General features: G+C 40.0%; 1 protein-coding gene and 1 pseudogene across 4 annotated transcripts in view; both read left to right on the top strand.

The window, feature by feature from the left end:
- Window positions 1-858: 858 nt before the first annotated feature.
- On the top strand, window positions 859-5,418 carry LOC128092636 (uncharacterized; annotated as a pseudogene).
- A 614-nt stretch (window positions 5,419-6,032) lies between these two features.
- LOC120420475 (AF4/FMR2 family member lilli) overlaps window positions 6,033-22,307 on the top strand; it is a 114,775-nt gene continuing 98,500 nt past the window's right edge. For 2 of the 4 annotated variants that reach the window (XM_039583531.2, XM_039583516.2), the window contains exon 1: window positions 6,037-6,823. The gene's annotated coding sequence lies outside the window, so the exon portion shown is untranslated. Of the gene's footprint in view, window positions 6,824-12,262; window positions 13,117-22,307 lie in introns of all 4 variants that reach the window. The other 2 variants (XM_052708974.1, XM_039583547.2) reach the window with 2 other exon arrangements.

Genomic DNA, 22,307 nt, shown 5'->3' with positions numbered 1-22,307 from the left:
ATGCATAACTTCCTACGAATATTCACCAACGCGAACTTTCAATCCAACGAACGCTATAGCGAAACACATAAAATTTATTTGTCGTGACAAATGCGGCCGATTTAAGTGTGAAATTGCAAAATAGTTGCAGCTGTCAAAATGACTACACACAAAAAAATATTACCGTAATGACAAAAGTAATTTATTTTTGATTTAAAAAGTTGCTAAAATTAGCTTGAGGGAAAGGTTTTTTCTTGTTTCAAATATGAAAACTTTTACTGGTAAAGTTTTTAAAAATCTTCTTACTAACTGATTTAAAAGTCTTAACTTTTAATACTACTGTAGAATTTCTTTCATTTTGACGTTCTCGTGTAACCGTGTACGACTAAGTTCCAAATGTAAACAAACACTTTGGTGGGTCCGGTGGTGCTGGTGATTCTAGGACGCAATGCAAAGCCGACGGTGGCAGCAGCCAGGAATCGGACGCGGAAACCTTCGTGAGTCAAACAGCAGCAGCGGAACGCCTTCGAAGGAAGGTGGTGCGGGTGCGGGACGAGGTGAAGTGCTCAAAAAGGACAAGGCGAGCTTCCTGCAGGAACTGCAGCTGTTCCACGACCGGAATGGGTAAGAAGAAAGCTTGGGTGTTTTGTGGGGCTTGTGATTGATTTTGTTGGTTTTTTTTTTAATAGTAATAGTAATAGTAATTTTATTTGGCAACGATATCCTGTTAGTTAGACTTTTTATCAGGGCAAGGATGGATGGATTTTTAGGATGGGAGGTAGGAATGTGGATTCGCAACGGTTGTATTCGGTGGTGGTGGCCCGGGATTGGTGATTGAAGGTCAATTCCCGCGAGGACTGTAACGAGATCATCGAGGAGATGGCGCTGCCGAAGAGTTGGATGAACAACGAGATTGCGTTGAAGAAGATAAACATCCGGTTTATCTTCTTCCGAACCCTGGACAGCGTGCCGAAAAAAAGGTGCAGGTGGTTATGTTCTACATGACCAATATGACAAAGAACTTTGTACAAAACTCTAAAAATCATGCTATTTTTATTTATATTTTTTAATTCTTTGCCTATTTATTTAATCCTGAATAATTAATTCTAATTAAATTTATTCAATCAATGGCACCTGTAGAACCTTCCCTCAGGGCCATGGCCACTCCGGGTGTGGCCAATCCTGTCAAAATGGCAATTTTAATCACCAGTATCAAAAATCATGAATTTTGATACCCATATTGCCCCAAGTAACGGAATCGACGTAACACCTTATAATGTGGCCCTCTTAAACCTTGCAGTTTCGTCTACGGATCCACAGGCGTGTATCGTTCTTTTTGCGACAAGACTCCGCCTCCCGGGTCTCCCAAGTGTGAAGGTATGGCACGGGGAGAGGGCGCCGAATACCTATATTTACACTTAGAATTGCCCCAAGTCGTATGGTTCAATAAATGTCCCCCGGTAGAACCTTCCCTCAGGGCCATAGCCACTCCAGGTGTGGCCAATCCTGTCAAAATGGCCATTTTCATCACCAGTATCAAAAACCATGAATTTTGATACCCATATTGCCCCAAGTCGTATGGTTCGATAAATGTCCCCCCGGTAGAACCTTCCCTCAGGGCCATGGCCACTCCGGGTGTGGCTAATGTGTGTGTGTGTGTGTGTGTGTGGTCCAATCCAATACCCGCTAACCGGTAGCGAAATTATGGGAAAGTATAATTTGTATCAGACTGTGTACATGCCGAATGCTGATACAGCTTATCTCAGTCCCGGGTATTAGGTGGTGACAGCCCTCGCGCTGCTTCCAACGACCCATTTCAGAATGACAGAGCTCCTTGCGGTCCAATTCCGAGGTCGCTGGGCATTGTTCGGCCCCGCCTAAACATAGAAGCAAGCATCTGAAGGAATCTCGATCTATATTTAGACTTCCAATCCCCTCAAGCAAATCAGGGATCAGCGCGTATTTAATAATATGAGAAGAAGAGATAACATGTTTCAACACTACGGATCCATTCACTGCTAGAGTGTAAACTTTCTGATGGCCGACTGCTTAGCGTCCCAGACCACCACCAATCCAAAGGTGTGAGTTCGAATCCCACCTGATTCATTTTAGTTTTTATTCATATTCAAATTCCTGATTCCAAATTTCAAAGGTACCGACCGGGATTTGATCCCTGAACCTTCTGCTTGGGAGACAGAAGCCGTAACCATTAAGCCACGGAGCCGGTTGATGGCCACTCCGGGTGTGGCTAATCCTGTCAAAATGGCCATTTTCATCACCAGTATCAAAAACCATGAATTTTGACACCCATATTGCCCCAAGTCGTATGGTTCGATAAATGTACCCCCGGTAGAACCTTCCCTCAGGGCCATGGCCACTCCGGGTGTGGCCAATCCTGTCAAAATGGCCATTTTCATCACCAGTATCAAAAACCATGAATTTTGACACCCATATTGCCCCAAGTCGTATGGTTCGATAAATGTACCCCCGGTAGAACCTTCCCTCAGGGCCATGGCCACTCCGGGTGTGGCCAATCCTGTCAAAATGGCAATTTTAATCAGCAGTATCAAAAACCATGAATTTTGATACCCATATTGCCCCAAGTCGTATGGTTCGTGTGGATCAATCGGACCGCGCACTGGACTCACAATCCGGAGGTCGCTGGTTCGAATCCCGCAGCGGGCGCTCTAAAATTCTTTGTGTAAATATGGGTATTCGGCGCCGTCGCTCCGTGCCATACTTTCATACACTTAGGAGCCCAGGGCGGCGAAGTCCTTGTAGATAAAAAGGAAGACACTAGTGGTTGGTACTAGCAATGGTGGCCGACAGCTATAAAGTCAACTTCGTTTTTTTTTTTTCGTATGGTTCGATAAATGTCCCCCCGGTAAAACCTTCCCTCAGGGCCATGGCCACTCCGGGTGTGGCCAATCCTGTCAAAATGGCCATTTTCATCACCAGTATCAAAAACCATGAATTTTGATACCCATATTGCCCCAAGTCGTATGGTTCAATAAATGTCCCCCGGTAGAACCTTCCCTCAGGGCCATGGCCACTCCGGGTGTGGCTAATCCTGTCAAAATGGCCATTTTCATCACCAGTATCAAAAACCATGAATTTTGATACCCATATTGCCCCAAGTCGTATGGTTCAATAAATGTCCCCCCGGTAGAACCTTCCCTCAGGGCCATGGCTACTCCGGGTGTGACCAATCCTGTCAAAATGGTTATTTTCATCACCAGTATCAAAAACCCTGAATTTTGACACCCATATTGCCCCAAGTCGTATGGTTCGATAAATGTACCCCCGGTAGAACCTTCCCTCAGGGCCATGGCCACTCCAGGTGTGCCCAATCCTTTCAAAATGGCCATTTTCATCACCAGTATCGAAAACCATGAATTTTGATACCCATATTGCCCCAAGTCGTATGGTTCGATAAATGTCCCCCCGGTAGAACCTTCCCTCAGGGCCATGGCCACTCCGGGTGTGGCCAATCCTGTCAAAATGGCCATTTTCATCACCAGTATCAAAAACCATGAATTTTGATACCCATATTGCCCCAAGTCGTATGGTTCAATAAATGTCCCCCCGGTAGAACCTTCCCTCAGGGCCATGGCTACTCCGGGTGTGACCAATCCTGTCAAAATGGTTATTTTCATCACCAGTATCAAAAACCCTGAATTTTGACACCCATATTGCCCCAAGTCGTATGGTTCGATAAATGTACCCCCGGTAGAACCTTCCCTCAGGGCCATGGCCACTCCAGGTGTGCCCAATCCTGTCAAAATGGCCATTTTCATCACCAGTATCAAAAACCATGAATTTTGATACCCATATTGCCCCAAGTCGTATGGTTCGATAAATGTACCCCCGGTAGAACCTTCCCTCAGGGCCATGGCCACTCCGGGTGTGGCCAATCCTGTCAAAATAACCATTTTCATCACCAGTATCAAAAACCATGAATTTTGATACCCATATTGCCCCAAGTCGTATGGTTCGACAAATGTCCCCCCTGTAGAACCTTCCCTCAGGGCCATGGCCACTCCGGGTGTGGCCAATCCTTTCAAAATGGCCATTTTCATCACCAGTATCAAAAACCATGAATTTTGATACCCATATTGCCCCAAATCGTATGGTTCAATAAATGTACCCCCGGTAGAACCTTCCCTCAGGGCCATGGCCACTCCGGGTGTGGCCAATCCTGTCAAAATGGCCATTTTCATCACCAGTATCAAAAACCATGAATTTTGATACCCATATTGCCCCAAGTCGTATGGTTCGATAAACGTCCCCCCGGTAGAACCTTCCCTCAGGGCCATGGCCACTCCGGGTGTGGCCAATATCCTACCAGTTTGGTCCCAACAACATTGCCTTGAATCATTCTGGTTTCCGAGTGACCGTTCCAACAATGTTCTTTAGAACAGAATTCCTCCCAAGGTGGTGCACAACCTGTGTCTTTCAATGTGTGTATGTGTGTGTGAGCAATAAAATTACCACCGTCGATCCGTCTCTGACGGATTTTCGGTCAAAACTAACTGTTCAGAGGCTATCTGTTAGCTTATATAGTCCGCATGAAATGTGGCAACATGGTACAAGTTTTGCCTCGTCTCCTGCTTTCTTGGAACTGTCACGCGAGAATGTTGCACCATTGTTGCCACACTTCATTCGTTGCTGACCCCTTCCGCAGTACCAAGCATGCAACATTTTCGTAACGCGCGACATTTTTCGTTTTTCTGGATTGACACCTCACCAGAATAGAGCCCTTAGGACAAAGTTCTTTGTCAAAATCTGTGTCATTCTCGAAGGAGGATGAAGTGCTCGAAATCGAATTCCATTCCGAGGGCCTCATCAACCCAATCTTCCGGATGCGCTTCCAGAATCGGGAACTCCCCGTTCAGGCACTTCACTTTCCAGCCAGGAAACGTCGATCACCCTTGCCGAATCTACAGCCAACTTCTCCAAACCTGTCCTGATGAAGGCCGGCAACGTGACCATCCTGTTCTCTACTTTGCTGTCGCGCGTCGAAACGTCCGTCTGGAACCGTCCAGCTTGGGGTCTTCGGAAGTGACCGGTGGCGTACCCTAAGAATCGGTACAGCTTGGACTCGGATTTTGGCGTTAAATACAATAACAAAATGTCTTATTTATCATACTGTTTAAAACTTTTAAAAATAAATATAAAATCAAGCCTAGAATCAAGCACATTTTTCTGAAATTAACACTGTAGTATTAAATGTTGTTTATTCTTGCTATAAAAGGTTTCTTTTCCAATTAAAAGTAAAACACTTTTACCGATACAACGATTTTGTTCCATAAATGCATGGTAGTATCAAAAACTTTCCAACTTTTAAATTGAAAAGTTTGAACTTTCTACGAATATTCACCAACGCGAACTTTTAATCCAACGAACGATCTTTTTAAATTCAGAGTATTTTTTCTTTGTGTGTATGCGCCTCGCTATGCGCCCTTTTCAAATGTTGCTCCAGAAAAATTAATATCACCCTTTTTTAAGTCGTCTATTTAAATAGTTTTTTATCATAATTTTTAAACGACTAAATGAAACAATTTCAAAACCAAGTTGTAGAACCTGAAAGTGAACCGAGTGGACCGCATCCGGACAAAATGCGTTCAGCAAAGCCGAGAAAATTAAGTACATATTTTTGATCAACACCCCCTCATACGTACAGACATTTGCTCAGCATTTGATTCTGAGTCGATAAGTATAAATAAAGGTGAATCTAGGAGGTCAAATTGAAAAGTTCATTTTTCGAGTGATTTTATAGCCTTCCTCAGTGAAGAAGGCAAAAATCATGAGAAATTTCGGGTTTAACCGAGGGTTTAACAAAATGGCATGCTCCATTTGGTAGCAAACTCAAAAATGAACAATTTTGGATCAGCGTGTAGATTTTTGTTTTGCAACAGTCGTCACCCGTCGCTGAAAACTCCATTCGTCTTGACATTTTAGACAGCTTTGACAATCAGACGTTTCGGAGTGGCGGGTGTTTGACAGCTGAAGCTTCACCGCGATCGGTCGGGTGCGGACGGAGCGGGACGGACGGACGGGACGAGCGGGGGGCCATGGTAAAGAAAGAAAAAAAAATAAGAAAATAAAATGGCGATCTTTGCGTGCTGTAAATCTTCGTTCGGTGCGACTGTGGACGAAATTTTCGACTGAAAGCAACCCCCGGGAGCCCGTTTTGGCTGTGCGTACGGGTGCATAAGGACCAGGTGCGACCGGAACCGCTGGAGTTTGCCGCGTAACGGGACCAGCGGCCGCACCGGAAGCGGAAAATAGGCATCCATCCGCGGTGAAACTCTCTGCTCGCGCTCGCGGGACTAAAAAGTGGGAAAGTTTTTTCGAGATTTTTGCTGACGAGAGAAGGAATTTTTTTCGACGTCGTCGTCGTCGTTGCCGTGTGTGTGAGAGTGACGGGGTGCCAAGAGTGAGGGGCCTTGAGAGCGGTGAACGACGGTGTTCCTTTGGTGTGTGCGGTGCCGAACTTGGCCAACGGAATCGACGGCAAGCCGGAACCGTTTAGCACGGCAAGTGTTTTGATCATTTCAGGCAGGGGTGATTCATTACGGACCGGAAATTTCCGGTTGCTTTCGGACGTTTTCTGTGGCGCGGGGAAGGCAGGAGGAGAAGGACAGAAGCGGATTTGAAGTGAGACTCGGCGAAACGGGACTTTGTTTTGGACTTTTGTTATTTTCGGGCAAGAAAGTGAGTGTGTGCGTGAGCGAACACAAATCACACAAGGATTTGTTGACTTCCGGAAGGTGTTTATACTGTGTGGAGTAACAGGAAGTGGTTCCCGACGGATTTAGTGGCCAAGGAATTGTTTTGCACGGTAAGTTTAGAGAGTTGTACTTTTTGGAGAAGATCAATTAGTGTTGCCAACAAACTTTAGTCATACAAGGAGGCAGTGGGTGGGGTGGCCACTTTTTGAGTTAAACCTTTCCCAATATTATGAAATGGCATTAAATTTTTAATTGTTGTCTACTGTACTAGAAATGTTCAAGTTTGTGTCTACAAACATGATTATTCGGTTATTTCGATGATTAAACAACATTTGTAAAATATTGTTAAAAAAAAAACATTTGTAATTAAATTTCCGGATAGATTCTTTCTTGACTTGAAAGTAAAATCAACACACATGTTGGTAACAAGTCTAGCCGAATTTTGTCTAGTTTGGCAGCTAATAATATATATTTTTCCTGTATCCGAAGAAAAAATCGTTATACAGTCCAGACTCGATTATCCGAATCCTCGATTATCCAAAGTTTCGATTATTCGAAGTTCGATTATCTGGAGGTTTGTATGGGATTTCGGATAATCGAAACACGAAAAAAAGTTGTTTTCGTATTTTTTTTTGTTTTTAACATAAAATTTGAGTTCTGCGACCCCGTTTCAGTAAAATTTGAGTGGTTGATTGCTTATTTTGGCCGCCATTTTAGATTTGAGAATTCTAAAACATTTTAGCGTAGTCTAGGGGTCATACTTAAGCTCGACAATCAAAAATTAGACAGCGAAAAAGATTTTTTTTAGTGAATCGGCTATCCGAAGTTTCGATTAACCGAATTGAAATTTTTCCGAGGTCTTCGGATAGTCGAGTCTGGACTGTAATTATTATTCTTTTGAATTGCTTACACACCATTTTTTTCGCTGAAATTCTGTAGAGTTTTACTGAATTTTCATCTACTGAAATTTCAGTAAATGATTCAGTAATTTAGATTTTACTGAATTATCAGTTAACTGATATTTGTCACTTTGACAGACAGATACAGTCCAGACTCGATTATCCGAAGTTCTAAATCACTTTAGAGTAGTTTAGATGTCATACTCAAGCAACAATAAGACAAAGAAAAAAAAATGTGATTCGATTATCCGGGGTTTCGATTATCCGAAGTGAAAATTTTCTGAGGCCTTCGGATAATCGAGTCTGGACTGTACTGAAATTTCAATAAAATGTTTGTCAAAAAACTAAAATTTCAGTAAAAGAAACGTCAAAACGTCAGTTTGACAGACCATTTGCTGAAGATTCAGCAATCGTTGCTGGTTAAAATACGATTTTGATTTTTGTCATTAAAAATGTTTCAGGACTGTTATTTATACATTAATTTCATTAATCGTCTAAACCTAAAAAACAGGTGCTTAGCATCGAGGTATTTGCTATTAACATTTTTCTTATCATTGTTTCTCCCTGGGCCTTGTAAAGTCAAGGGGCATGATTTGATCCTAGTGCATTAGTTAAAATTTGGGTATACATTCTTTTTTATAAGCACTATGGACACCACTTCATGCTACGAGAACTCGCTTTGCCGCAGCCCCAGGGCTTAAGCGTTGACCGATAAGCTGTCTTCGTGAACTAGGTAGTTCTCCGATAGTGAAAATATCACAATTGCACAAGACACCGCTGCTTCTGTGACTTTTTCACTATCACAATGTGGGATTTAGGTGGGACTTTAGGATAGTACAATTGATTTGTTGCTTAGCATTAGCATTTAAAATAAATCTTTCCAAATCTATTTGATGTTAAAGTTAGTTGCAATTGTTAAGTTAGAGAAATGCTATCAATAAACTTTGATTGATGTAGAATACTAGGCATTCTTTTATGTCAAATTGTCCATAGAGTCTCGATCAATCAATAATGTAATGATATCGGACAAAATTCGTTGATCTGTTGAACTAACGGTTTTCGGATTATGGTTGTATCGACCATTGTTGCGAATCGAGGAACTACGGATCTTTTGACGTAAATGGTCATTTCTATCCTATTTGTATATCAGATTTCTATCCTATTTGTATATCAGTTCATAAATTTTTATTGTTTTTGATGGAAGTAGTACTACAACAGTTAAAGGAATGTTTTGTTTTGAACATTAAGTTTAGAAGATTTTAGAATAAAGTTTAGGTTTTCAATCCAAAGTAGTTAGCAAATGAATATTTGGACTTATATGAATAATTGAATAAGTTGGACTTATGAATAACACACAACTGTGCATTTATTCTAGAGTCAGATCCATACAGCGTCAGTGTTTATTTGGTCGAAGTGTACTAATGCATTGGCAGATCTGATTCTAGTTGTAATGTACGACAAGACTACTGACGGACGTGACAGGACGAGGGCCCAGTTTAGAGGTTTCAACATCAACGATGTGCGGCTAAACCACCCTCCCAAAAAAAAAAAAAAAAAAAATTTCTTATCATTGTTTCTAAAGATCTCAATACAAAATTAAAAAAAAAACACAACACATTTGAAAGAGGATTTTCTCTCGGCAGCATCCACACAATAGACATCAGTGACATTTCAGTATGACAGATATGCAGTTACTGCTTTTCCAGTAATGTTTTTGTTTATTACCGAATTTCAGCAATCATCACATTCAGTTATTTATTTACGGAAATGGCAACCCAAAATTTGCTGTGTAGACTTCATTTTCTTTCCATCAATAACTACAATTTGCCGAAGATACACAATCGATCAGAAAAAAAAAACATTTTAATGTTATTGATTTTTTTATTTTTGTATAGGCAGCTACGAAAATTGTATGTAACGGAACTTATAAAAAAAATCAAACTCGTTTATTTTTTATTTCACATGAAAACAGAATTGCGCAAATAATATTTTTTGAATTTTTTTAGTTACTGAAAATAACACAAGATGGTCAAAATTCGGTTGAGAGTTCTACGATTTATTGAACATAGGGAGCGTTCTTTTATTACGTAACGCAAAAAATTGATTTTTGGACCCTCCTAACAAGATTTCCAAACAATTTTTTTTTTTTTTTCGTAACACGGCCTTCGACTCCTCCCCCTCTCCGCCAACTGCGTTACGTAATAAAAGAATGCTCCCATATTATAATTTTCCAAACGCGCTGATTAGTGCGCAGGCAGTGGGGACGCACAGTTTGTTGTTTTCCATGTTTATTTTCTTTTCTTTTATGTCGCTGTTTGTCTGCTTGGGGTGACAGATTACACCGACCAACAAAAGTTCTTCGCAGGCTCAACTCGAGGGGAAGCGTTAAGTTTGGTGTCCCCAGAAACACTTTTATTTTTCAAAAATATTTAGAGATGGCCGAATGGTTTTTCTTCGGAGTTTATATTATAACATATTATCAATAATTAAGGCGGTTCGACGCTCTTGCATACAACAAAGAATTGCAGGCTATATGTGGTAGTAGCGAACAGTCAGTGTTATTATGATTGAGAGTCGATTGCGGGCAGCGGGGCCACGCGGTTCCTCGGCAGGATTGTTCCTGTTTTCGGCGTCCTTATTTCTCGTTAGCAGTGATAAAATCAGTCCTTCCTCTATCGACGTTGATCGGAAGGTACACCGCCGGTTGTGTTTGACGTAGTTTTTGTGTTGCTTGTTAATTGCAGTCGATTGCGAGCATCGATTCGACGCGGTTATTATTAAACTGGCATTATCAGTCGATCGCGAGCAGCAATTTTTAAATCAAGACTAACATTTTAAAAGGGCCAAACATTGAATATGACGCCAATTTAAAATGCTAGTCTTGATTTAATAAAATTCAAAATATTTTTTTCCGAAAAGATCGGAAAATTTTATGAATGTTTCAGGTTTTAACATTTAAAATCGGACCATTAGTTGCTTAGATATCGACATTAGAAAATGGTGGGTTGTTTTGGTGAGATTTAGAAAACTTCAATTTTCGTGTTTCTTTGTCTTAAAGCGGCTCTATCTCAGTAACCCGAGGTCCAATCTTCAATGTCTCGTAGACAATTTTATAGCAAATTTTCTGAACTTTTCAGAAAAAATATCTTTAGAAATGGTCACTCATGGTCACTATTTTTAAAAATCGAAAAACTGCAAAAAAATCGCTAAAATCAAACTTTCGGTGGCTATATCTTGAAAACGGAGCCCTTTATCAAAAAATCTGTAAAGTAGTTTTCGATTGCAAATTCAATTTTGCATCAAAAATTAACGTCAAATTTGTTTTTGCATAAAACTTCGATTTTTTTTTTCAAAAATCACTATTTTTTCAAAAAAAATATGACTCGGCGGCAGATTTTTTGACCATGTCTCTCTATGGCTCAAAAGTTGCGGATTTTTGTCCCCTAAAACATATCAAAAAATTTCGAAAATAAAAAAATACGTATTTTGCGAAATTGAGTTTTAGTGAAAAAAAAGTTAATTAAAAAATCTGCAAAAAAAAAATCCGCGTACCTTTTTTTTTCTCAATAGTCCTCAATAGTGATCAGAAAATTCACTCAAAATATATATGATATATATATGATTGAATATTTACATACCATTTTTGTATGGACAGCAGTCAAAATAGGGGGATGGCGTCCTATTTTTAGACTACATTTCCCACTTTTTCTCCATCGAAACCGACTACTTTATCGACTGCATTTTGCTGGGCGAGATAGGACGCCGTCTATTTTTAGAGATGACTCAGCACTTCCACCAGATGGCAGCACGATGTATCGCCACGTCCCTATGACACAAAATAGCTTATTTGGTCATAGGGACGGCCCCACAAAGTTTGAGCCAAATCAAAAAATACAAATAAAATCCATTTCCGGTTTTGGTAGAGAATTGCTCACGTGATACTTTGTCGGAAATGCGGTCGATTGAGCGGTCTCTATCACTCAAATATCGGACTAACATTCCCATCCACTTCCCAGCGACCCTGCCACTGGTCGTAGCCGGCGCCAGTATTGGTCAGCATGAAAAGTTGCGAAGCGAGAAAAGATAGCTCTCACTCATCTTCCGCGGCTCGTGCAAGGACTTCGCCGCTCTGGGCTCCTAACTGTATGAGAGTATGGTATTGTTAGTCCGGTGTGCGGTCCGAGTCGTAAGCATGGTTTCCTCTCACTCCAGCTGGCCTTGGTCAATCCCAGTCGACACCGGTTAGCGTTTCTTGATCACGCTTTCCGTTGAATGGGGAAGTAAAAGGTTGGTCCCGGCCTTAAGTCGAGGTTTGAGGTTTGAGTGATCTCCTCATTTAGGCACACGAACGCCTGGTTAAACCGGAATGCTCTAAGTAGTATGACTCATTAGGTTTTGCCTTTTCGAACCAGGTGAAACTACCAGAACCAATCACCTCACGCGCCTTTCGTTATCGCATCTACCCAGTGCTCTGTGTCTACTCATCGTTCATCATGAAGTCTAGAGCTACAGATTTGTTTACCGAAAATATTTAAATACATCATCTCATCACTCTGCTTCCGAACCCCTCTCGTTACCTGTCGTTACCTCCGATTGACCCCTTTTTTCTTCTTTTTCTTCTCCCAATTGCTTCCCCCCACCCCAAAACAGGCAACAAGCAGCAGCGCACACCATATAGAACACGAAGGACACTGCAGCAGCAGCAGTAGCAGACAGACAGACAGATGTAACGTAACGAGAACGCAGTCTGCTCACCAAATTTTCCTTTCTTACCCTTAACCCGGTTTTAATCGCGGACAAGTGGCCGACGAATTAACCAAATTGCCTGACCGTGCGCGAGAAGGAGCATTCACACACACGAAGAAGGCAGCAAACTGAAAGTGAATCCGCCAAAGTAGAAAGTTTGGCCGATTTTTTGCTCGACTTTTTTTTTCGATTGGTGTGCGCACATATTAAATAATAGTAAAACGCGGGGGGCCAACGCCGACGCCGCGCCGTGTTTGTGTAACATAATAGTGCTCGGTTTAAATTTTCACCTCGCCGGAGAGTGATGATTGGTGGCAATTAGATGTAGCCTTAAGTTCCGTACATCTAATTTGTGTATTTGTGTAAGATAAGTTTCTCTACACTATTTAGTGCTTTTAAGTGGTAGTGGGTATTAAAAAGGTAAAAAATATAATCGAAGCAAGGTGTGCGTTCTCTTTTGCCACAACACGAGCCAAGGAAGAGAGGAAAGAGGAAGAGGGAAAGTGCAGTGAACAAGAAGATGCTGGCGATAAAGCGTTAGTGAATACTCAAGATTTACTGCAATCGATTTGCACGATACGTGACTAATATCTTGAATGAGCGCTCTCGTTTTTATTGGCGGTGTTTGTGGTGTGTGTGCGTCGCACACGAACGCCGATGTGTGTATGTGGCGCTGCTGAATGGTGTGTGCAAATCGTCACACACTACACATTATATTACCCAGAGCAACGAAGACAGGAGCAACAGTGGAGAAAAATGTAAGCATCAAGCATCAACTCACACACGAAAATAATACCAGTCAGACGGCAGCAGCGAAGGCAGAAGAGTTTGGTATGAAATAAAACGCTAATTTTCCTTCCCCCCTCCGCCGGGGACTGTGGAAACACCGGGATCGCAAGAAAAAGAATGAAGAATCGTCCACGAGCAAACATGGACCAAATGTCTCGATGCGCGTTGTTGTTTAGAGAGAGAGGGAAAATAAAGCAATTTGAACGTTTTGACTCTGAACCGCGGCTGGCTAATTTCGGCTGACCAATTTTAATAATTTTTCTAGGTGATGAACAGTTTTGGGACCCTGGGAAGATTGGAACGATGAACGATTACAAACACATTGATCCAGGATATTTATATTTTTTAGAAGAGAAGAACTTGGTTTACGTGGAATAAACCGTTTTACGCTTAAATGATCGTTTTTTCTCTTTTGTTCAGGAGGTCAACGGAGAAAAACATTTGTTGTACTTCGTACATCTTTTCATCTCTTGTTTTGACTTTATGTTCTTTAATTTTTGTTGTATACTATTTTGTTTCTGTTTGGGTCAAATTAATATTTCCTTTTGTTTGTGTTTTGCGTCTTATTTAAGTCACTTTTTCACACATCATTTACATTTTTTCTTAATTTGAATTTGAATTTATTTAGTTTTTTTTAGGCAATCAGAGAGTAATTACATTATACATTGGTACAAGTCAATCCACCAAACCTACAACCAAGGGTCCTGATGGCTCCAAAAAGACTCAATCACTTGCGATCACGAATCGAACGCGACGAAAAGCTGCTCTGACCGTTTCCTACCGTTTGTCACTTCCACACCATTCGCTACTGAATACGCTCTCTTTGCTCTCCCTCTCACTCCAATCGGGTAGTACAGCGAATGGCTCAGATAGGCTGAGGCTATGTTGCTCAAAGCTGACTCATAATAGTCTGCGATCGGCTTTGTTTTGATCATTTATTAAACTGATTAGAATCAATGTTATCAAAATGGGTTTGCAATTTTATAGATAACACAAAATCAAAGATACATTTGACAGCAATTTCCACCATGCCAAATATAAATTGACAACAAACTGTGGTAGTGCTTTCCACGTGAGCGCTACGCTGGTATTTTGTTAGATTCTCTCCTCTCTGAACATATTCGTTTGTGACTCGGGTTTATGGACGGAGTAGGCAAAGACATTCACGATGTAATTGTTTCGCTGTGTGAAGCGATTGGCCAAGGCGCTGGCAGCTGGGTCGTGTTCGCTCGCGAATGGTTGCGCAATCTAGTCGGCGATGAGTGAGTGATTTCTGATCTTTGAGCAGAAAATCACAACTTTCTAAAACTTTAAGAGTTTTCCAATGCTTTGGAAGATTTTTTATTTGTAAAAAGTCTTCACCAATTCTAGCCAATTCGTTTTAGGCCAGTCCTGTCAAACTGTTAATTTTCATATCTGTCATCCGAAATCATGAAGTGTGATAAAACGGATTATCTTCCATGGCACTAAGCTCTTCTGGGTTGATTACAATTTTCTATTTTTATTTTTTGGAAACGCATAATGTATAGAAATGTATGATTTGGAAACTGTCCCTCCCTGGAAGATATTTCATTGCCATTCCGGTTTATAGCCGGTACAGTCAAATTGACAATATATTTTTTTTTGAGGGGATCAGCAAATTTCACAAATGTTTCATTTTCTAACATTGAAAATTGCACCCTTAGTTGCTGAGAAAATGGCATCAGAAAATTAGGAGTGTTCGAGTAAATACATAAATTTTACTGTTTGTTTTTTCTTTTATCCTCTGTCTGTATTTCTGCAACCAAAGGTCCAATCTTCAATGTTTCTTAGACAAAATTTAAGAACATTTTCTGAACTATTTGAAAAAAAATAAATCTGAAATGGTCACTCATAAACACTTAATCAAAAATCGAAAAACTGCAATTTTTTTACATACATAAAATCAAACTTTAAGTGACCATGTTTCAAAATTTTGCACTTTATTAAAATTAGTGTTCTTTTAGATTGCAATTTCAATTTCACATTTAAAAAAAAGTTGTCAAAAAACGTATAGAATTTTATTTTTTCCAATATTTTTTTTTTCAAATTATAACGGCGGTAAAATTTGGGCATCAACTTCATTATGGCTCAAAAGTTGCGGGTTTTGTCCCCAAAAACCCATAAAAATCCAATAAAAAAAACTGGATTTTTGAAAAAAAGGTAATTTAAAAATTGGCAAAAAATCTATGTACCTTTCTTCTGAATAGTCCTCATTTGTCCAATAGTCCACAACTTTGCCGAAGACACCAAATCAATCAGAAAATTTCTTCAAAAGATACAGATTTTCGTATGTTTACTACCATTTTTCATGGATAGCTGAGAAAATTGTATGAAGACTTGTATAGGAGAACAGGGGTGAACCAAATGACACAAAGTGGCTCCTTTAATCACAGGGAAGGCCCTCTTTTTGTATCGGTCCGAAAATTGTTTTGGTATCAACTCTTTAACAACTTTATTAAAGCTTATGATTTACAATACCAAGCCGTAGGACCTGAAACTGGACTGAATGGAACAAATCCGGACAAAAATCGTGCAGTCATAGTCGAGAAAATCAAATTAATATTTTTGAACAACATTCCACGTACAGAAAATTTACTCAGGGTTTGATTCTGAGTCGATATGTATAAATGAAGGTGGGTCTATAGGAGCCCTATTTGCTCCCAGATGTAAACAAGCTTTGAACACATTTCTGCAGAAATTTTAGATAAATCTAGGCTTTACATGATGAATTCAAGTTTGCTCAGTTTAAACAATCAAGATCATAAAAATGTCTTCCCTGGGCTTTGTCATAATGAGTGTCATAGGTTTGATGCTTGTTTGGCAAAGAGTATGATTTGAATCGATGTGGAATTAAAATCGAAGTGTTCAGTATATTGCTGAAGCTTCCATTTTTACACATGGACACCACTTCATGCTGCGAGAACCCACTTTGGCGCAGTCTCAGGGCTTAATCGATGGCCGGTAAGCTGTCATCGAGACAAGGAGGTTCTCCGATAGTGGAAATATCACATTTGTACAATGAACCGCTACATATGTGATTTTTCCCTATCTTAATGTGGGTGTCAGATTAGGATGCGGGTTTTTAAAAAATAGTTACAGTGAATTTAGTAATTCTATCAGAATCGGTGATTTTCATTCAAGTAGCATAAAAACCATTATGATTTGTCAAAATTTCCGTAGAGTCTCGATCAATCAATAGTGAAATGATATCGGACTAAGTTCGTTGATCTGTTGAACTAACGGTTGTCGGATTATGATTGTATCGACCATTGTTGCGAATCGAGGATCTACTGGAATTCTGACGATCAAATGGTCGTCTCTATTTCAATTCACGACTTGTAAAATATGAACTGTTATTCATTTTTTTGGTTTTTTTTTTTTAAAGAAGCCAGACAGGTTTTAAAACAAACGTTCTAGATTTTTTTTGGCTATTAATTAAAATGTCGGGGATTTGAGATAAGAGTAGCTTTCGGATAGGTTGCTTTAAATCTTGTATTCAATTCAAGCTAGGTAGTTATCCGCAAATGAATATTTGGACTTATATGAATAATTGAACATTTTGGACTTATGAATAACACACAACTGTGCATTTATTCTAGAGTCAGATCCATACAGCGTCAGTGTTTATTTGGTCGAAGTGTACTAATTCATTGGCAGATCTGATTCTAGTTGTAATGTACGACAAGACTACTGACGGACGTGACAGGACGAGGGCCCAGTTTAGAGGTTTCGACATCAACGATGTGCGGCTGGATCACCCTCCCAAAAAAAAAGATCATAAAAATGTCTTAAAAATTAGTAAGGTCAATAGAAATAACATCGGATCAGTGCTGAAAATGTCAGGGGTCCTGACGCGAAAATCGGCGACGCTGACACGAATTTTTGAGATCCATTAACTGAACCGAAAAACTGTGACATAAACAAACCCGGCGCAGTCGTGAGTGCCCTAGCTCATTGAGCAGCTGAAATTCGAGTCAGTAGTCGACCAACGCTCATTCGACGTTGCACGCACACACATAAAGAAACAAGTTTTTACACAAAAAGTTCGTATTTATGCGTGGAAATGTAGTTTTGAACATAAGTTATGGTTGTTTTAAGTGTTTTGTACAGTCTACAACCATTCAATTGTTTGAAAATAATCAAAATAGTGTTTAAAGAGGTTTTTACGAGTCAGTCATATGACACGAATTGAGTGAGTGTAGCTCATTTTTTCACGTCTCTCATTCTCCAGCAGCCGACCGGCAAAAGCCAGGCGGCAGTGGTTGAATAGACACACTAGGCTTGCAGTCACATGCTAGCAGTTAACTGACATTTTGGTTTGCTTCATGTGTACGCTGGGTTGGAAACTTTTTGCAGGCCTGCATCGGATGATTAATATTAAATGAATATTATGTTGTGTTTGTGATGTTCCGAATATTTGTCGGTTGACTGCATCTATTTTTTTATACAAAAAAATCGGATCTCAAAAAATGTAAAAAGTTGATCCACTTCTCATAAGAAAATAAGGGACTTGATAACAAATTCCAATAACACAGCATGAATTGTCGAAATCGCATAAAATTCTATGGTGACATGCAGTGTTGCAAATGAGTGATTAAAAAGCTATCAATAGATTATCTCTGCACTAAAAATATCCGAGAGTATAGCGGCCGTCACTATAGCTTGTGAGATCTCTTCTTGTGTCTCGTGATTCCCAGCGATGTCATTCTCTCTCTATCACTCCTCCCCTTTTCCTCGACTATGCGCTCTCACCGCTGAGTCTCTCAATCTCTCCGAAAACTGCAATGAGAGAACGCGAGATGGCGATTAGGACCCGACCACGCATGACGTCCCGTTAAACTGCGTTTGCGAAATTGGTTTTGTGGCGGCTTCTGTGGTTAAACGCTGTTGCGGTAGGATGATCGTGGAAGCGGGAATGAGAGAGAAAAGGAAAATGTCAATCGCGAGTGGGTAAACACGAAAACGTGTTCGGCTATGTTCGGCGCTGAGAGTTTCAATGAAGAGAGAAGACCAGTTGTATTTGAGGAATGAATATTCAGGCGGGATAATTGTAGTTGCTGAGAGCTGATATTTTGATATTTTAACAACCCTGGTGACATGGCTCCTATTTAAACTTGAAACCCTGAATGTAGACTTTATATTTTAATATTTTTTTGTAGTATTTCAGAAACTACTTAGTTTCAAACCCGATTCATAACCGTGGGTCGTCTGTCCGTCGGCGATACCAAAAATCTCAGCCATTTCTTCCTCATCCCCCAACCCCAACCCTACTTCAACTTTCCTGCTCTCTTCCGATTCGAAAAGGCTAATTTATGTCGCGAGATTAATGGACCTCGCAGACCCCTCTCGCCCCTTCCCCCATCTTCCCGCTCTCACCCTTTGTTAGTTGTCATTCCGCAAACTCCAAAGGTGGTGATTTATCAAAGTGGCGAGAGTCGGCCTAATTATTCAAAAGGATTAAAATGTGAACTTTTCGGATTGCGTGCGTCTAGCTGGCCGTGCAGAGTTGGAGGAACGAAATTTTGGGGCTCGTTTTTTTGCGCTGTTTTGAAGAAAAACAGGTTGAACTTTGTTGTGATAAGAAAGTTGACACTGCAAAGGAATCCTTTAGGCTAAACGATTTCTTCTAGCAGGTGGGTTGCCTATTCAGATTTGATGTCAAAGCCACACCAATATGCTGCAAAGCGAAACGATGAATTTGTTATCATCTGGAACAAAACGAGTGCTCGTTATGTAAGTGCTGATAAAATACACTCATTGTATCGCGCTGGAATAACCGGGAGTATAATCAGTACCACTCAAAAAGATTCAAAGAATCTCTCTTCGTTTTTTATACTTGCTAGTAAAAAATTAAAACGACCTTGCTGGGCGCAACCCAAATCTCTACATTGCCTCATAAGAAGTACATTTTCGAAACCCATTTCTCAAGAACAGTCACATCATTACATACCCTAATGAGTGCGCTTTGACGGGCGGAATCACAAAGAAAGAATCCTTGCTCGTGAAGAGGAAGACAGCAAAAAACGCCCTGGAGAGAGTGCCCCCTAGCTCCCCTAAAGTGGGAATGCAAATTGAAAACTCAAAGAACGTGGTGGACCCACCTAAGAGGGGGGACGAAAAACCTTGAAGTATCTAAAGTAAGAGAAAATTCCACCGCAAATTTGGAGCTAGAGAAAAAAACGGTGTGATTGGTGGGGACGGCGAGGAGTCAAATAAACGAAAAAGGAAAATTCACTTTGCTCTCGTTGAACTCACCGCACTTCACTTGCAAACGTACATTTTCTCTGGGGAGATTGGTTGCGGGAAAGGTGTACCAAAACCGAAGATAAAAAGGGGAAGCTGCTACCTCTGGCAAGACGTTCAGCTGTATGAGGAAAATTTGGAAAATCGCAAAAAAAGAAAACTAAGATTTGAGTGTTCTAGCAAAATCAAAATCGGAAATTGTAAACATAGTATACTTTTGTGATCAAGTTATCATCATGTTTGTCAAAACCAAAAAATGTGTGACTTTCATGTAATATCTTGCAACACCTTTTCAATTTGCTAATATTTTCAAATTTCTTTTAGAATGCGAAGTACTCATAAAAGAAAAAGTCGAACCAAACGTCGCGTGAGCGGTGGACAAAATACTCCCGGTTAGTAGAACAAAAAAAAATCTTCATAGCATCGCTGCTCGGGTGGCATGTCGACAAATATATATTTGAAAATTGTTGAAGATTAGCTTAACTAACGTGGTATTTTTGACCAGCTTTTTTTTAAATCATTTTATTGTTTAAAACTTTTCAATCACATAAATTCTAAGAACAGAAATCTCCTAAAAACCCCGATTCAGCGAAGAAAAAAAAAAGGGGTGAACGCTTCGCTCCCCAAAATCTTGACAGCCCTCGAGGGGAAATAAACGCTCGCGCGCAAATGTCGAGTGGCGAGCGCTGCTCAGGGAGGAAAACAAATGGAAAATGAGTGCAATGAAACGTAACCTGATGATGGCGGAAATTTTATCGTGCTAAACTGCAGAACCAGCAGCAGCAGCAGCCCTGCTGCTGTGTGCTTACCTTAAGCCATCATCGGTTCCACCCCGTGCGCAAAACACAGACAAGAAGATGGGACTTTTTTTCTGCATTCAGTGACGAAGCAACACATTAAATATGAAAGTCAGTACTTTTTCATCACTTGTCTAAGAACTCCTCAAGAAAAAAGAGGTTTCAGGGTGAACTCCAGCAATCGAAGGTAGCTTTTGGCCTCCTTTACCCCAGATCCGTAAGAAGGGGTGTCATTTGCAAAAATCACGTCCACAAGAAAAAGGGGTTGAAGAAGGTTCTTGAAAGTCTTGCTGAAAAAGCTGGCGTGGAAAGGAAGAGGAGGGCAGTAAAATTAAAAGCGAAAAGATTTCAATTTGGCGTAATGAACTGGGATTGCTGCTGCTGCGGTATCGTACAAGTGGGGTTTGTTTGCGGAAAGGGTGGTGAAATCGGCAGAAATGAGAAGAGAGTTTCGGAAGAATGGAAAGCACTTTGTCGGCAAAAGTGATTATTTGAGATTGTGGGAAAATTCTGCTGCTGGCGGAATTTTGCTACTGGTTCGAACTGCGAATTAAACACTATACTTATTTTGTTTAATAATCTGGTTTAGAAAAACCGATATATCGTCGCTAACATTTCAAAAAGCGACATAAACATAGGATTTGCGTGAGACATAGCGCTTATTGAAATGTTAGCGACGATATAATCAAATTCTGAGCAAATATTTGTTGTGTTGGTTAAAAATATCGAACCTTTCTCGACTATGGCTGAACAAATTTATCCGGATTTGTTCCATTCGGTCCATTTTTGGACTAACATAATAATATATTGAAAACATGCATTTTTATTAATTTAAAATGCTATCAAATATTAAAATTTGACTAAAATGGTGTCGCAAAACTAAAATTTTATGCTAAAATTAAGAAAAGAAAAAAACTAAAAAGAATTTTTTTGGTCATGATTCGATTATCCGAAGTCCCATACAAACCTTAGGATAATAGAAATCGAGTCTAGACTGTATTGAAAATCATGAAGTTTTATAAAGTTGTTAAAGAGTTAGGATAACGATTTGTACCAATACAAAAGGGCAGTTTTTCAACATAACCTCAAATTGGTGAGGTCTTGAGTGAGCGTATATCGTACGCTGCCAATATTTTCAAGTGAGACCTTCTTGTCGCACGTCGCTTTTTGACGTTCCGCGAAAAACGAGTTTTAATGTTTGACCTTGAAATAGAAAAAGTAGAGCACGCAATGTAAACAATAACATGTTTGGTTTAGTTTGGTTGCCGGAGTTCCGAGTTATAATTACAAATATTTACGGTTGTTGGGCATGTACGTGTGTCAAACGCGTTCGGACCTGAAATCCCTTTGGCCAATTGTCGCATTTATAGCAATTTTCAGGGTATATCAAGACAAGGTTAAAACTAGTCATATGAAGAGTGATAATAATACTTGGAGATTCTTCGGTTTTTGTTGAATATCTTAAGATTTATATCGAATTTTGGGAATCTGGGAAGTTTGATGTTTAAAAATTTTGAGCTGCACAAAATGGCGTTTTTAACTCAATTTGGTCCAAAATGCACATGCGACCAGATAGCGGTTTTATTTTTATATTTCGAAAATGAATAAAAAATTTAAAAAAAATACATAAAAATCAATAGATATGAGGAAGGCATCAAATACCTTATGGTGGCTTAACCTTCGGGAAGTCGCGTGTTTTCGCCTTTCTTACAAATGCCCTTACAAACTGTGTATAAAGTACACGTACGCGACCTCCGGTGGGTTAAGTAACGTTTTTACACTAATTTCGCATTATTTCTTTCTGTCTATGGGATACTATTTTGCCTTTCTCATTTTACTGAGGAAAGGCTATAAAATCACTCGAAAAATTCTTAATTCGACTTCGTAGCCCCACTTTCACGTAAACCTATCGACTCAGAATCAATTTGGAACGTTTTGGTCTCATTCGATCTGTCTTGGGGTTCCAAAAGACCCTAGTAAATATTAGAAAGTTTAGATAAGTACTTAAAAAGTTAGGCTAAAAAACTATTTTAGCTAATGTTCGGAAGGTTGTAAAAAGGGTGGTTTTGTAAGAAATCGTCTTGTTATATACTTTTAGA

Source organism: Culex pipiens, chromosome 2, assembly GCF_016801865.2.
Source record: "Culex pipiens pallens isolate TS chromosome 2, TS_CPP_V2, whole genome shotgun sequence".
NCBI classification, from domain to species: Eukaryota; Metazoa; Arthropoda; class Insecta; order Diptera; family Culicidae; genus Culex; species Culex pipiens.
This window is presented reverse-complemented; position numbering and strand designations above follow the sequence as displayed.